The sequence below is a fragment of the Ambystoma mexicanum genome, chromosome 1p (genome assembly GCF_040938575.1).
Source record: "Ambystoma mexicanum isolate Mex_15411 chromosome 1p, UKY_AmexF1_1, whole genome shotgun sequence".
NCBI lineage: Eukaryota > Metazoa > Chordata > Amphibia > Caudata > Ambystomatidae > Ambystoma > Ambystoma mexicanum.
This window is the reverse complement of record NC_090921.1, coordinates 900,274,459-900,290,682: the sequence shown is the minus strand read 5'-3', so window position 1 is coordinate 900,290,682 and position 16,224 is coordinate 900,274,459.

The following is a 16,224-nucleotide window of genomic DNA, read 5'->3' as shown; positions in this document are numbered from 1 at the left end:
CTATTTAAGAATAGCCTACTAAAAGGGGGTCTAGAAGAGAAGAAGAGACATTGCCATAATAAAATCAGAAGAGAGACATTCTCCTGAGACTATTTAAGTTGATTAGAATAGTGGTAGGGTCAGTTTGAACCAGTTTATGGACCTGATGACTGACTGACAAGCACCTTAGTTATTTACATAGGAAGGGAACACCCATATAGCAATAGAGCGAGATAGGCTTTATACTTATTATTAAATAAAGAAACCATAGAAATGTCCTCAGAGTTTCTGCATCCTACGTCTGACCCACCACAACATCTACACCTGCTTTGCAGCAAATTCTTCCCTGGTTTATGATGTACACGTCCTTATAACCCCAGCTATAACAAGTGTCTTCAATAGTGGTAGGTGTTTTACAGTCTCCTGACAGTATTCCATTTCGACACACCACCACAATTGATGGCTAAGCGGAGGATCAGTACATGTAAAAGCAAGGTTGTCCATTCAGGAGAGCTAGAAGCTAGTCAGAGTATCCTGTCTCTCTTCACTCACTGAATGTAGATACATATAACGCTTGTCAGGATCTCTATCATGAAATTATTTTACTAAATCGCCAGAGGGGATGGGTGCAGAGGTGCACCCTTAGAAGGAGTGGGATTCACCTGGGGGTGTGCCAAGGATATGAACATGTTATTCGCATTAGCGACAGGTTGCAGGGGAATGGTAAACCCCTTTGCAGTCTCTTTGAACAGTATTGCCCATACGCACAGGACCCAACCCTGAAATCAGAGATATCCAGCAGCTCACACATAATTTCAGGAGGACTATCATGAATGTTTCACCTCAAATGAACAGTCACATTGACCCTGCTTCATCTTGTGGGGCTGGGGAATCATTTTATATTCTCCCAAATTGTTCATGATTGTGAGGGTCCTTCTTAGGGTCAGGGTCGACTGAAATAGGGTTACAATTCTCTTGCTCTACTAAACTGGGGTGCCTTAATTTCACTTCTACTACTGCTGATGATTGTTCTGCATTGGCTACCTCATCAGTAGAATGCGGTTTGGTTTCTAATGGTGCAGTGAGCTAGAACTCTTGTCTGGAAACACACACTAGGGAGACAGAATATCACCAGTAAATGCAATGAATGAACTGTCACTTTGTTATAGGACCAAGACTAATTTTCATACAGTCTTCCTACTTCTATAATGATATGAGAGGCTGAAAATCATCATCTGGAAGTTTGTACAGAGCTTTAAGAGTGGTGTCTGATTATTCAGAACACTCCAGCCACCTCTCTGTTGCGTCATTGTGTATAGGCGCTATATAAATAAACGATCATATCATATCATATCATATCATGTCTGTCCCCCTAAGTAGCACAGATATGCCTGGATGTGGTTCTTGGGTTTGTCATGCTTAGAGGCCCTAGCTACAACTAATTGCTGAGGTCAAATTAGTCCGAATCATGTATGTGCATCCCTGTGGTATCATGCAGAAAGCGTTTGACCTACTAATTAAAGCTGCACTTCTACCTTTGGTGTGGTAGCAATGCTTATTTGCATATGATCTTTCCCCTTCAGTAATGCCATTGCACGCTGAAAAACAATGGCTGGGAGGTTTGCCTAGAACTTTGTCAGTGGTATCTGATTAATTCCGAAGCTTTGCAGTCATCACTCTGTTGTGTGTCATGTGTCATGTGTCATGTGTCACCCTGAGTGAGACAGGTATGTCCAGCCGTGGGTCCAAAGCTTACCATTCAAAGAGGCAAAGGCTATATTTAACTAATGAGACCGAATGAAGCCTCATCAATGTATTCTCATGATGACAGTATGTGACCTAGCAGTGCAGGCGGGCTGCATGAGACAGTGAACATAAATGGTATAGAGAGTTACATAGAGCTTTGCCAGTGGTTTTGTTTAGTTCAGAACCCTCCAGCCATCACTCTTTTGTGTTGCATTGGACTTAGAGATATAGCAGAGCCTGTTCAACTAGCTAGACAACCATTCACCCTCATACACTTCAATCAATCTGTGTCATTTGTTCAACTGCAGGCAGATGCAGGAGACATACATTGCTTTATTCCAGTAAAGAGCACACATATGTATGTCCTTAGCATACCCCAACAATTGGACTCCCCTCCCTCAGGATTACAGTATGAAAACGTATTGGTTAGACACAAGAGGAAACTTATTTCAGGGTTTCTGCAGTGCTGCCACAAGCACAACATATTCCACCTGTATGTGGAAAGAAACAAATTTTGCAGCCTTAGAGGCAACCTTCGGCGAGTTAAAGGGGTCGGGTACTGGTAGTCAATTTATATTCTTGTTGATGATATGGGCTGCAGTCTATGGTGTTATCACTGAGGCTGCCCAGTGTTTATGAGTACTGAATCAAAGCAAAAGAACACCTTGTAGTTCTGCACCCTTAGATTTGTTGAAGTAAGGGAAAGAAAGTCAAAGTGAAGCGGCTTGTTGTTTAAATTGTTGTTGTTTAAATTTTGTATTTGCACAGTTTTTGGCACTACAATATTGATCCTCTGGGAAGGACAGACCAGTCTTTTGGGTATTGCAAGCTGCTCTTTCTTGCTGTGCATAGACTGTGGTCAAATCCTTGCCCACTGGGTTTGCACCATTCCTTCCATCCGTCCATCCATTTCTGGTGGTATGAGTTGGTCAAACCAATTTGCCTTTTTGGTACAGTTCAAACATGAGTACTCGCATAAGGGAGAGGAACATGAGGTAGTGCTCTAATTACTCTCCCTCCCACACAATGGCTCTCTCCGACTCCTTGGGCATGGTTGATATATTGTTTTGTTTTTATTTATGTAAAGGGAGTTACAATTCCCTTTTGATCACAAAAAAACATAAGATTGATAAGAAATCAGATTTGACAGGAAGCAGCGAGTGGTGACCTTCTTACACTGAGTTGAGTTCAAGTGACATTCTGACCAGGTTGTGGAGGGGAGTAAATGAAACAGGCGCTGGGGACAATACATGAGTGGACTTACATAGATTAATTACAATAAACATGAAACATTTGGAAGTGCAGGTTCGTGCAGCTAGCTATATTAGAGATGTGACCATGACGGATGAAGTGCTAGAGTAGAGGAAGGAAAAAGAGAGGGACACATGCAGGCTAGATGCAAGGGATAAATGCTAGTTAGAAGGCAGATAAGAGGTAGGTTAAGAGGGTAACTATAAGCTGTCTTTAAATGCTACATAATTTGTATTAACCTGAACAACATGCACCTCAAATATATTTAAAGTAGAATTGGGGATTATCATGCTGCGAGGAAAACGTTTTGAAACGGGAAACCGGCACGAAAATAAAAGCAAAAAGCAAAAGCAATATGACTTGGCAAACATATGCGCATAACAAAAACGTGTTCTTTTCCAAATTCCCATTTGGCCAGAACAAAGTGAATTTTGAGCCAAAATACAAACAAAATTGTTACAAAATTGAACTAGTATTAAACTCTCCTTATGAACCACCCTAACAAAAGGTGGAGAGACACGTGTCGAGGGATTTAAATGCATATCTTGACTTTCAACTTGCACTTCTTTACTATGGAGGGATCTTGATGTACTTCAATATCAATTCAACAAAATAGATGTCATTGATTTTCAACCTGTATCCTATTATTATAAACAATCGATCTTGGCGCAACACATCAGATTCTTTGCTTTTTTCATAGAATTGGGGATGTAGAACGTAAAGGGGTATTCCCATGCATCACTTTCTTCTCAAAAAAAGAATTTAATAAACAGTGATCTCTGACAGATTAGCAACACGTATATAAACTTTAGTTGACTGCAAAACATGCTTCTAAATAGATGAAAGGAGCATGCCATTTGTAGGGGAATGACCCGAAACTCAAACGATAAAAAACAAATCCAAGGAGCCCAAATAACTGACTCACCATTTGCAAGGAAAACACATTTTTGTTACACGCAGAAAGTATCCAGAATAACACAGAGCTCGCCCCAATTAAAGAAGTTACAGCTTTTATAGAGGAAAACCGCAAATTGACAAAATTATAAATAATACAGATTAAAACATGATCCCGCTTTCCCCATTGGCTAACACCTATTTACAATTCTAATTATCCCCTATAGTCCATTACTCTATTTGTCACACATTATCTAAAATACATTTCCCTAAACACGTGACCTGCTTCTTCATCATTGTGAAACATATGAGTTGATTGACTACCAGGTGCATTGCTACCATAATACATTTCTCTATTGAGTAAATATTCCTGACCTTCATGTGATGTGCACCCCCTCCATCAAAGTGTGAAGAGCGAGGTCAACTTTGTTTGGATAATACAACAAGCCTCCTCATTATACCAGACACTGTGGCACACACAGACAGCTCCCTGTCTATGAAGATACATTTATTGCCATCACCTCTGCACCTCCCATCCCAAATCATGGTTCATCCCTAGCACATCTCCCCCCTTATCTCTCTGGAAACCCAGGTGAGCATAAATGACATGATCGGGGCACCACTGTTAGGTTTGCACTTTATTTATTGGTCCCTAGAGCGCAGCGCCTGCAATTTAAATAGGATGACCGCTCATCAGGTGAAGGCAGTAGTGCTCTGAATATTCACCATGCTTCTTGGCATCACAGCGCCTCATGCAGTGGTCACATGAATTCAACCTTCAAAAGGCGCATCCCTACCCTTACTCCTTGGAACTAACATTCCTTTCCCAGCTCCTCCGAGCTCTGCAGCTACACTCAATTAACTTGGCGACATAACTTCTCGCTTGGGGATTGAAGAGGGACTTGTTGCTGAATCAACAGGGCAGTGCTACAGCTCACTGACACATCCTGTAATGTGCCCTAAAATCCAACATGGCTGAACTCCTGCTACCTCAGCCCCTGGTCCTCACATTTGTGAAAACACTTCTCTAACTCCATCTCACACACCTACCTATGCCAGCTACCTACTAGCACATCATTGAAAACATAACATTGTATACTACTGCTAAACGCAAAATAAATCACTGTATCTTTAAACTCTGCATCTGCAATGCGAATACATGGTTGTTTTTTTTTCTGTATTGCTATATGGTGCTTTTAATATGTATCAAATCTAACAACAAATGGATACATGTCCATTCTGCCGCACCCAACGACGACTGCTAGCACCAGCTAATATGTTTTGGAAAGTCTAAATCACTTCACCTGCCTCACACGTTGAACTTGCATCCCATTCAATACAATACATATTCATTTGTTTACTTTAGTACACTGCACAGGAGAAGAATGTTATATTCAAATGCATCAAGAGAAACACTGTTTCAAGTGCTCATGTCTAGGACACATGCCTCTGTCTCCCTTATTTAAAACAGAACTACAGCAAGGCCATAAATGGAGCCAACCAAAACACCTATGCCAATAAAACACCTTCTGTACAAAATCTCACACCTTCAATAAGTTCAGACTTATCCTGGAGGTGGAGATCTTAAAGGTAGACAACAAATTGACGACCCGAGCTGTGTTATGTAATCCATGCCTGGAGGACTAAATACAAACACTGTAGATCTGCCTCATCAAATTATGGAACTCCTCCTTCCTTACAACATGAGCTCCCTTTTGCTTTACAGAGATCTCTATCCATACTTTGCTGAGCATGGAGTAGGGAGGATTAAGAGATACTGTCAAATTTTACACCATCCTTAAAACTTTCTTTCATGGCCAGAAAACTTGAGTCACTAGCCACAGTCCAACTCCAAAATCTCTGTGGGAAATATAGAATAAATGGATACAGTGACGTTTAGTGGGAGAGAATAAACAGCTGGCTGAAGTCTGGAGTCTTTTTTTAGTGCCATTAGAAGGGGTAGAGACTGCTTTCACCAAGACCATAAGAACTTACACCCATGGTAGAGTGCAGTATGGTGTGTGCTGTGTGTGCATACAGTACAGTTTGGCAGGAGACAATAAGCAGCTGGCTGAAGTCCTCGATCTTTTTCAGTGCCGTTGGAAGGGAGGAGGGACTACTTTGACCAAGAGCATAAGAACCTAAACCCAGTACAGAGCGCAGCATGGTGTGTGCTGTGTGTGGATACCGTTTAGTTTGGCAGCAGAGAATAAGCAGTTGGCTGAAATCTGGAGTTTGTTCAGTGCTATTGGAAGTGAGGAGGGACTGCGTTCACCAAGAGCATAAGAACATTCTCCCAGTGTGGAGTGCAGTGCAGTGTGTGCTGTGTGCAGATACAGTGTAGGTTGGCAGTAGAGAATAAGCAGCTGGCTGAAGTCTGGAGTCTTTTTTTCAGTGCCATTGGAATGAAGGAGGGACTACTTTCACCAAGAGCATAAGAGCCTTCACCCAGAGCAGAGCGTAGTGCAGCATGTGCTATGTGTGGATACAGTGCAGTTTGGCAGGTGAGGCCATAGAGAAGATTTGTTTGGCATTTTTCTAAAAGAGGCAAAGAGCTACAGACTGGTGAGTGAGCTTTGCCAGCTTTGCTTTTATGTACGACCTTCGTAGTGGGGGAAAGTCTGTCAAAGCTACCAAATTTGGTAAGAAAATGCAAAACTCGGCAGCGGTCATGCAGATGGCTGTACATCTCTCCCTACCGTCTTCCCCAGAGGAGGGGCCCCTTGGGGTTGGAAATAGGACCATGATGGCAATGCAGGCAGTGGTGCATACACAAGCCTCAGCGAAATGGGTCAAACTGACTTCCTGCAAATAAAATCACAGCCTTCTTTAAGCCTGTGACTGCTGAAACTAAAGTGGGGGACCCCATAAACTCTGTCCAAACGACTGTTCAGACTTTGAAAAATGCGCTGGAAGACATTGTAAACAACGACTGGGGCATTTCACAGAATGTAGATCAAAGAGAAGTGCCTTCTCCAAACTCAACATAGGCATCTATTATCCCGGATTTGGGCATGTTGAGAATCCCAGACTATTCAAGTCATGTGCAAGAGAGGAGTGACAGGGGGAGCTTGGAGGGTTCCCCCGAATTACTGGGTCTATCCATGCACGACATGGATTCTTCATTTTCCTCCTCTATTTCTACGCCTAATCCAGCTCTTGCTTTGAGGCATTAGTCAGCACTTTTAAAATGCGTTGGCAAAAGAATTTCTGAAACTTTGGCTGCAGAGCGGGAGGGTATCCTACTGGAAATAAAGCAGGTGCTCTGTGCCCTTGTGGCACTTTATGAGAGCCTGAAAGCAGAATCGCATACAAACTCCTCGTTATTTCAGTCCCTTCTTTTTAGGTTTAATGATATTGGCATCCAAAACAAAGGAGTGATTGTAAATTATATCCCCATAAAGGTGCTCTCCATGCTTTCAATGTATAGCGGTGGGAGCACGACTGCCAGGAATGTGTGAATCACAGAACAAAACATCACATTAAATTGTGCTGGTCGAATGAAATCGGATACCACTACTTCAAATGTGAAACTCACAAGTGTCCCCAGGGCTCAGAGAACAGGGCCAAAAATAGTTAACCATTTAGAAGAAAGCACAGCTCAGTGCTTGGAATTATCTGAGTTAAGTGTGATACGTGAGGGCTTGTGGTGGAATTGGTTGAGAGGGCTGTCCCCACGAAAAATCAGGAAGTAAGAACAGCACGATCTACCATAAGCAAAGCTAAATCTCAGGTATGTGTGGAAAAAACGTACTAGGCTGCCTACAGTAATTGTTTCCATGAGTAGTGCTCAGCAAAAAAAAAAAAAAATAAACAATGGGCAAAAAGCCATCAGGGAAAGGGTAGATGATAACAGAGGGGAAATTGACCCTGTGGAGTCTGCTCACAATGACCATGTGATCAGTTCAATATCAATCAGACAGAGTCACAGTCACTCCAAATAGACTTTTCACTATAGCCAATTGAAACATTACAACCTTGACGGTTTCCCGGTAGTATATCTGCTGGGATACTGCCAACACAAATAGCGTTACTGCAACTCGGTCCTGCGCTATTAGAGTACTAGTCCTAGTACGTTTTTTCTCGAGTGTTACTCCCCATTTTTTAAGAGTCCAAAGGACTCTATGGGGCAGTAACAGCTTTATTAACGCTGGCGATATTAGCGCCATGGTAACAGCACTGCAAATGGGTGGAAAATTGAGAGTTTTTCCTCCAGCAAAAAGCTGCAAGTAAACACTTTTCAACCAAACTCAGTATTTAGTCGTTGTAGTAATGTGGCAGTAATAGCGTTACCGCTGCATTTTTGCCGCTCTGCCCAACCCCTGATGAGGCCCAAAGTCTTTTGTGGGGAACCCTTAAAGGGTCCATCGTGGATGGAAGAAACTGGAAGAAGTGCAGGCAAACCTCTTTGTACTATGGGCATTTCAGGTTTTAATTTGACGCCTGATTCTTTGAATTTGCTCCAATTGAGCTAGCGTGGGCCAAGTGTAGGAGCATATACACGGATAACCCAGAGGCAAAGGCTGTAAACTGACAACCCATGAGTATATTGAATGGCTCAAAGGGCTCTGAGCACTGTCGAGGGCCAGAAGGGAATTTCTTTGGAAATAACACAGGGGCTTTGTGGAATCCGGAAATGATCAAGAGGCAATATGCTTCTCAAAGCCCCCAAGACTTGTGTATAGAATCCTGGTTGAAAGCTTGGTACCCAACAATACGGACATGCTGCTAAAAGGACAAACATTTTGCATCTACTGTGTGAAGTACCTAGCTTACCTGTAATATCCTCAAAGGATATCAATTGAGTCAATTTGATTGGCTTTCATAGAACGGACCGTAGTGTTCTGTTTCTGAACTCTATGATAATATTTGATGTGATCCTTGGGGGAGTGCAGTCCATGAAGCAATTTAGGCTTTGATGTGTCTGCTTGTGTGGAACCTGATTCTGTGGCACATGTGAATGTATCCTCAGCAGAATGTGAACCAATGGCCTGTGAAATGTTTGTCTCAACAGGTTTTGTTGGAAAAAGAGAGAGAGAGATGACCTTTGCAAAGGCAAAGGCTACAAATCTAGGTTACTCGCAATATTGTTCATGTCTGTCAGGTGCCCTTGACCAGTCTAGGCAAGGAGAATATGCATAACCATAGTATTCCCTCGAAAGCAGGGGGCACCCTCAAATTGTTATCCTGGAATAGCTTAGACCATGTGAAATTATTTTCAAAATCGGTCTTCCATTTTGAATGAATATCATTTTATTTCAAGAAACCAGGTTAATGGAAAATCCTGCTGTTGATGGTTATGATGGTTATGTAGCAGCCTCCCAGGTTGCATTCAAAGGCCCGTTGGGTAGAACTTTGGTTGGACTCCTAACCTTGATTACATCTTGTGTTGGTTTGGGAGCAGTAGTTTTCAAGAATATTGGTAAAGGTATGCTTGCCACTCATGTTGAGTTGAAAGAAGGGGGTCATGTGATAAATCTATTACCTATTAATATATACTGGAATAAAGGGCGCAGTACATTAGAACATTCTTTGGCAAATGTGTCCGCTTTTTTTGAGTGAATGGTGTAGTAAAGGGAAAGGTTGACATCCTGTGGTAGTTAGGGACCTAAGTGCAAATTGTATGTGTGAAAACAATGTGGAGGTCCTACTGCCTCATTTGAGGGAAACACAATTTAAGGATCATCGTGGATGGTTATTTCTGAAGGCCCTACAGGGCTTGGGATTGCAAATGATAATTGGCTCCTTTCCAGGTGACATGCCATCTAAACCAACCTCGTCAAATGGTAAATTCAGTTCAATCATTGATTATATATTTGTGGGGGATTAGCTACATGCTAGATGTTGTAGGTACTGCATACATGAGACAAAATGGAGTGATCATAGTATGCTGAGTGCAATATTTAACTTTGGGCCAGCCCAGGGCCACTTGATAGGTCAGAGAGATTTGTTAGTAAATATGGCTGGAAACAGGATTAGTTGGAATCCTCAGAATATCAAAAAAGTAAAGTGAGGTATGTTTAAGTGAAAGTTCATTATCATAGAAACTTGACACATTCTTGGTTGATCACTTTGAACCTTGCATCAGTGAATTGATTAAGAAATCATTGGGTAGTAGATTGAACTGTGGGCAGACCATTCAAAAGCACTAGCATTCGTTTGACGCTGTGGTTGTCGAAAAGAAACGAATACTAAGATCCCAGATTAAAATATAAAAACATAGGAAAGTAGGGACCATAGTGGCCTCAGTCCTCGAAGTGAATGTAGCTAAATCTTATTATAAAACTTGGATGAAGGGACATAAAGTCCTAATGTCACAGCGGGATGCAGAAAAAACACTTGAATTCTTAATAAATAAGTCATCCCTTGAGTTCTGGGAATGTGTCAACGAGGATTCATCTAGACAGTATGAAAATCAGGTCAATGCAGACTCAGAATCAGAATAGGTGTCACAGTTTGAGAAAGCATTTGCAGATGAAAACCAGGCAAATACTCTAGGGTACACCTTGTTAGAGGTGGTTGGCTCATGGAAGCTGGCTTTCTGTCAAGATTATATTGAAGCCATTGTGAGCAAGATTAGTTTGTCAAGAGCACCAGGGCCAAATGGGCTCTCAAATGCCCCATTCCGAAATAACCAGAGGGGTTGGTCGATTTTCTTGGATTTGCTCTTTAAACGTATACTGGAAAGTAACTATTTTCCAGAATCCCAAAAATTGGGGCATAATGTGCCGATATATAAAAAGGGTGTGGGAAGTGATCTATATAATTATCGAACAATCTTACTCCTTGATGCAGACAGCAAGGTGTTTGCCAACTTGCTCTTAGAACATCTGGAGAATTTGGTCCTTGAGCAGGAATTCTTCAAAGGTGGCAGACAGGATTTCGCAAACATATGAATGGAGTCATTTTAAAAAGAGTGAGAACTTTGGCGTGGTTGAATAAATATGAGCCAGTGTTCATTGCCACGATTGACCTGTCTTCCGTCTTTGATGAAGTCAACAGGAATCTGCTCTGGATTAAATAAGAGAGGTGGGAAATACTGCATGGCTTTTTGAGGCTTCTGGTGAATTTAAATGAGAAATATGTTGTTCAGGTGTCTCTGAATTCGAATGGAGCATTGGCGAGAAGGATTCCGACGTACTGGGGAGTCAGACAAGGGTGCATCTTAGCCCCATGTCCTGTTAAACTGTACATGTTGGATGTGGGGAATTATTTGCTCCCGGTGGCTTTAGCTCCACATAAACTGAAGCAGCTGAGAGTTATCTGGATTAGCTGTGCTGACGACTTTCTTATTTTTGAGACCACTGAAATAGGTTTGCAAAACATTTTAAAGGCCTTTGGTATTTGTGTGATGGACCATTAACTTAAAATCAATGTTAGAAAGAATACAATGATGCACAGTGCATGGAAGAAAAGATAATCTGCCTTTAAATGGAGAGTTGACAATGAGATTGTGGAGCGTGTGGAGAAGTTTATTTATTTAGGTTTTACCATCACTTAAAGGTCTAGTAAAATACAAGTAAAAGAATGAGTTAAAACTCGAGCCTTAACATTTTTTTAAATCTGTTGGTACGAGTGGATGCCAGATTCGACACATTTTCCCTACTACCTGTATCGAGATTCAATGAGGGGAACATTTTGCCAAAAAATGTATATGGAATTGAAGTGCATTTCTTTCGGCTTTTAGAGATTTTACCACAGATTGAATGTATTTTATGGCATAAGATTTTAAAGATACAGAATGCTGTGCCTCTGGTTGCAATGTAGTATGATTTGGGGGTCAACTCATTAACCACTAGAGCGAAATGGAGACTTTTAGCGTTTTGGAGGAAATTAATCTATCCATTAGCAGATTCTTTGCATGATGATCTAGAGAAGATAATGTGTAGTAGAAAGCCTCAGTTTTTAAATGAAATAGCTTGTTTTTGTACTCAAATGTTGAATCAGTTCAATGCCACTAACAACATTCTTGTGAAGAATCCAACAAAGGTGAAATCACAATTATATCAACGAGTTTGGATTCACACAATGGAACAAATGCATGTGTATGACTGTCTAAGCCATTTGAAGAACGATGACAACATGAGTGGAGTGGTAGCACCGTATTAAACAATGCACCCTAAGCAATCAATGAGGTGCTCCTTTTTGATATTCTGTTGGAATTTGTTTTGCATAAAGCAGATCATATTGTGATATGGCCAATGTAATAGGAGTGAGATTAGTTATCGGTTTTATGGCAATAAGGAAAACGTTGAAGATCTCAAGCATATAGTCATGTACTGTGCTGTGTTATCAGGGAAACGTTCAGCATATTTCCAAAAATTCCATTATAGGTACCATGTTAATGGGGGAGAGGACTTCTGGCATGAATGCTTATCAGGAAGAACTACCTCCATATTCTTTTCAGTTGTGGGTTTTTATTGAAAGCTGTAAGGATATTTGGCGTGTTACAGCACAGAGTACAGCACTACTGCACAGGTAGCAATTTTTTTGATGCAGCACCACCACATGGGTGTTGTGCATTGATATATGTGTTGCCAGATTAACATGGACATATAAGTAAAGACAGGCTGTTCAGTCAAAAACGATTTTAACATATAAGATGCAAATCTATTTTTACAGTTAAAAGCACACGTGCACATTCAAAAATGCACACTATTTTTCACCTGAAATGCCTATGGTGCAAGAGACACATTTGAAAATTAATAACTAACATTATTAATAAATAACCTGACTAATAAAACTGCATTTAACATAACCCACTAATAAAAATGTGTCTCCACTGCAGAATTAGGCCTACTCTGAAAGTGAACTTTTAAACGCACATTTATTTTTTTTCTTTTTCTCTGCTGCTCTGTCCACATAACTACAGGAAGCAAAAGGGCTCGAAGGAATAGGAAATCAGTTAGTTACAAATAATTACTGTAGAAATGAGCCATTGTGTAGTGAGGGAGGAGATGGCATGATTGATTTCTGATTGGAGCAGCGTCATAGCAAGTATCATGCTAGAGGCAGTGATGAGAGTTTTGCTGGGGGACCTTGAAGAGAGGGGGAGAACAGTCGGGATTTGGCAGAGCTGGGAGAAGGACCTGTTTCCTGGCTGAAGCATTCCTGCTGCAAAAGCTGAGAATTCCAGGCAATAACCCCGGTTTGAGAACGAAAGACGCTTGTTTTCACTGGGGTTAATCTTCAAGGGAGCCAAATTCAGAAAGAGAACAGCTGAAGAAAACTCATGCTGAACAGATAAGGTAATTACAGAAGTGTGGGGGCTGAGTGTGTACGAGAATATTCAGTCAGTGTAGGAAAGGAGATTCCTGTGCTTTAATCACATGTTTAATGTTGCAAATTGAGTTCTTGTCTCCGCCACTCTCTTTTCAGTGTATCACAGACAATGCTGTTACTGTGCTATTTTATTTATTTCTGTAAAGAGTGAGATCGTGTTTAAATGCAACTTTTATAATACACAAAAATATTTGAAAGCAGACGGGTGGTGTGTTTTATATTTACCAATACAGTGCTGATGATGTGGGGAGATGTTTAGACAGTGCAATTGTCATTTTCAAGGTAGCTAAACGTCAAATTTGCTGCAGCCGTGTGCACAATGTAATTCAGTATGAGCAATTATAACTAACTGTGTGTGTTGTAGTTTGTCGGAGGTCTATGAGTCGGCAAAAAGGGAGGCCCGGGACATAGTTCACTACCGTATATAAGATAGTGAAAATACCACATGATAGCTCGCTGCCGTTGACAAGACAGAGAGAAATTGCCCATGGTGGCACACTAAAAATGAAAATGTGGTGTTCCTGAAATGCAAGCCTGAGGTCTCTCTAGTGATTACAGGAAAAATCTAAGCAAAAATAAGGGGTTCTGGATATTGGGGCCACAAATAAAACAAGGGAATTATGCTCACCAAAATACCACCAACCACGCATACCAACCACGCATACCAAATACGCATGTCTGTGTGCTGAAATAATGCATGTCCACTGTATTATTGTTGTACATGGCCCAATCTGAATACAAGGAGTGATTGTTGCTAAGTTATTTTTCGGCGGTAAGAAAATACCGTCAGGCCCCAAATCTCCACAAAATGCCCTACATATTTATGGTGCGTTGCAGGCCGGGAAAGTGATCATAGAGTACCTACTGGGCGTGGCAAGCATGTCTCACACTGCCATTTGCACATTAAAGGGAACCCATTTTATAATAGCAGTGTGCCACTAAAAACGAATTTCAGAATGTCACAAAGGGAAACCACATTCTCAGACCTAGTGCAATATTTAGAGGCAAAGTTGTTTGCACATGGGACTTGGTCGTTGAATAGCACGTTAGAATGGCGTGAACGCATTCAGGGTGAGGTGCAGAAAGAAAAACTAGACAATATTTTTGCAGAAGGCAGCATAATTCAGGTCTGCCTTACAAGATTATTGAATGCAGCCGATAAAAGTGCAGAGAAAGACTGTTTAATACGGCTATGCGGCAAAATATGGTTTATTTTGAATAAGTCCCTGCGAATGCAGGAGAATGATACTCAGCTAATTAACAGGTTAAAGACTGAATTAGATGGGGCAAGTAAAAATCAGGAAATGTTGAGAGCAGAATTGGATGTATGCCAAAAGACATGCAATTAAAATGCAGAGACTTTGATGCTCAGTTATCCAAAAGCAAGACACAATTTGAGGATAGTGAGCAAGAATTGGTACACTTAAAAGCCTTAGTGGACCACATTAGACAGGATAAAGATGAGGTTGATTCAGAAATGCAGATTTTACAAAAAGAACATTGTGAAAAAGAATGTGATCTCCAGAGTGCAGAACAAGAAATGATTACAATGATTCAAGAAAGAGACAAGAGAAATAAAGAGTTCAATGAATGCCAAATGCAAATGTGCGACATGCAGGCAGTGATTAATAAGATGAGTGATGAAAACAACTATTTGCAAAATGAAGCAAACAGACTCCTTAAAAAGTGTAAGGACTTAGAACAGCAAATGTGCATTCCCAGGTCCCAGGAGAGGCGGGAGGGTACCATATTCAATGGAGTGGAGGTGAATTCTAGCTCTGCCCAAAGAGCTAGTGCTCCAGTGACTGGCCGGTGACTGAACTTGGTTGCAGCACCCTTGGGGGATTTGATACTCCCATTGGGGGCAGCCACCAATCTCATACACCTGAAAACAGGATTGAATCACAAAATAGTGCAATTCCATGCATTGCAACAAGTAGCCCCATAAAAATAATGAAATCCATTAAAGCCCTGATCAAACCATTTAAAAAGGGAGGTGAATGCTGCATTGAGGATCACTTAGAAGCGGTGCATGACATTTTTAAAGCACTCCAGCTACCTAAGGAACAGTACAGACAATATTTTCATTTAACTTTAGATGCCCCGACGGCCAGCATCATAAGGGGATTAAATGAACAGCAGAATATGACCTGGTTGGCGTTTGAAAAAGAAATTAGGTGTAATTTTTCTCCTTTTCAGTCATTGCAGGAGGCAAAGAAAGTCGCTTACACAATTACTGCTGGACCTAATACATCCCTTTGCCAAATTTTACAAGACTTAAAAAGAGCATTTTCTCGCTTTGATGTATCTTTTGACTCAAATTCCAATGAGTTTAAAACTGCATACTTCTATGGGCTACAGAAAGACATCATATCCCAATTGGTCCGTGAATTTGACCGTGACAAGTCCCTTGAATGGATTGTACATCAAAGCACAAAACTATATGAGGTACTCTATTGTCAGGGTAGAGAAAGTGATAAAATGAAAGATAATAGACCTAAATCTGAAGAACCCTCAGCCACAGTAATGGAAATCAGGTCAGCCAAAATGTCCCTTGAGACTGCTCAAAGCCAAGGTAAAAATAATGTGACACCTGAACAAAGGGGTAATCAACAAAGATCGCCATTTCCTGTACCAATGTTCCAATCACATGATCCTAGTAATAGAGAGAGCTACATCAGCCCTAGGTAATTAGGGGACAGACCCCGGGTAGGATATCGGCCTGATATGGCAGGTATGAACAATAACCAGAGACAAAATCAAGATCAAAGAAATGATGGTCCCTACCAGTCATTGGGGACACAGAGCAGATTTGATCCCAACACCATGATATATGGTAATCAGGATAGGCCCTGATATGTGGATCGATTTACTGATAATGGAAATCAACCTAGGGGCCAGTAACCACAATCTGAGAGACAGGACATGAGGCAAAACGTGAACTACAATACACGTCAGTACAATGGTGGGGACTATAATCAAAGGATGGGTGCAACCCGCTCCCCTCCACAAATGAATCAAGAGTTCAGAAACCATCCGAACCGACATCAATCACCTGAGAGGTATCAGAAT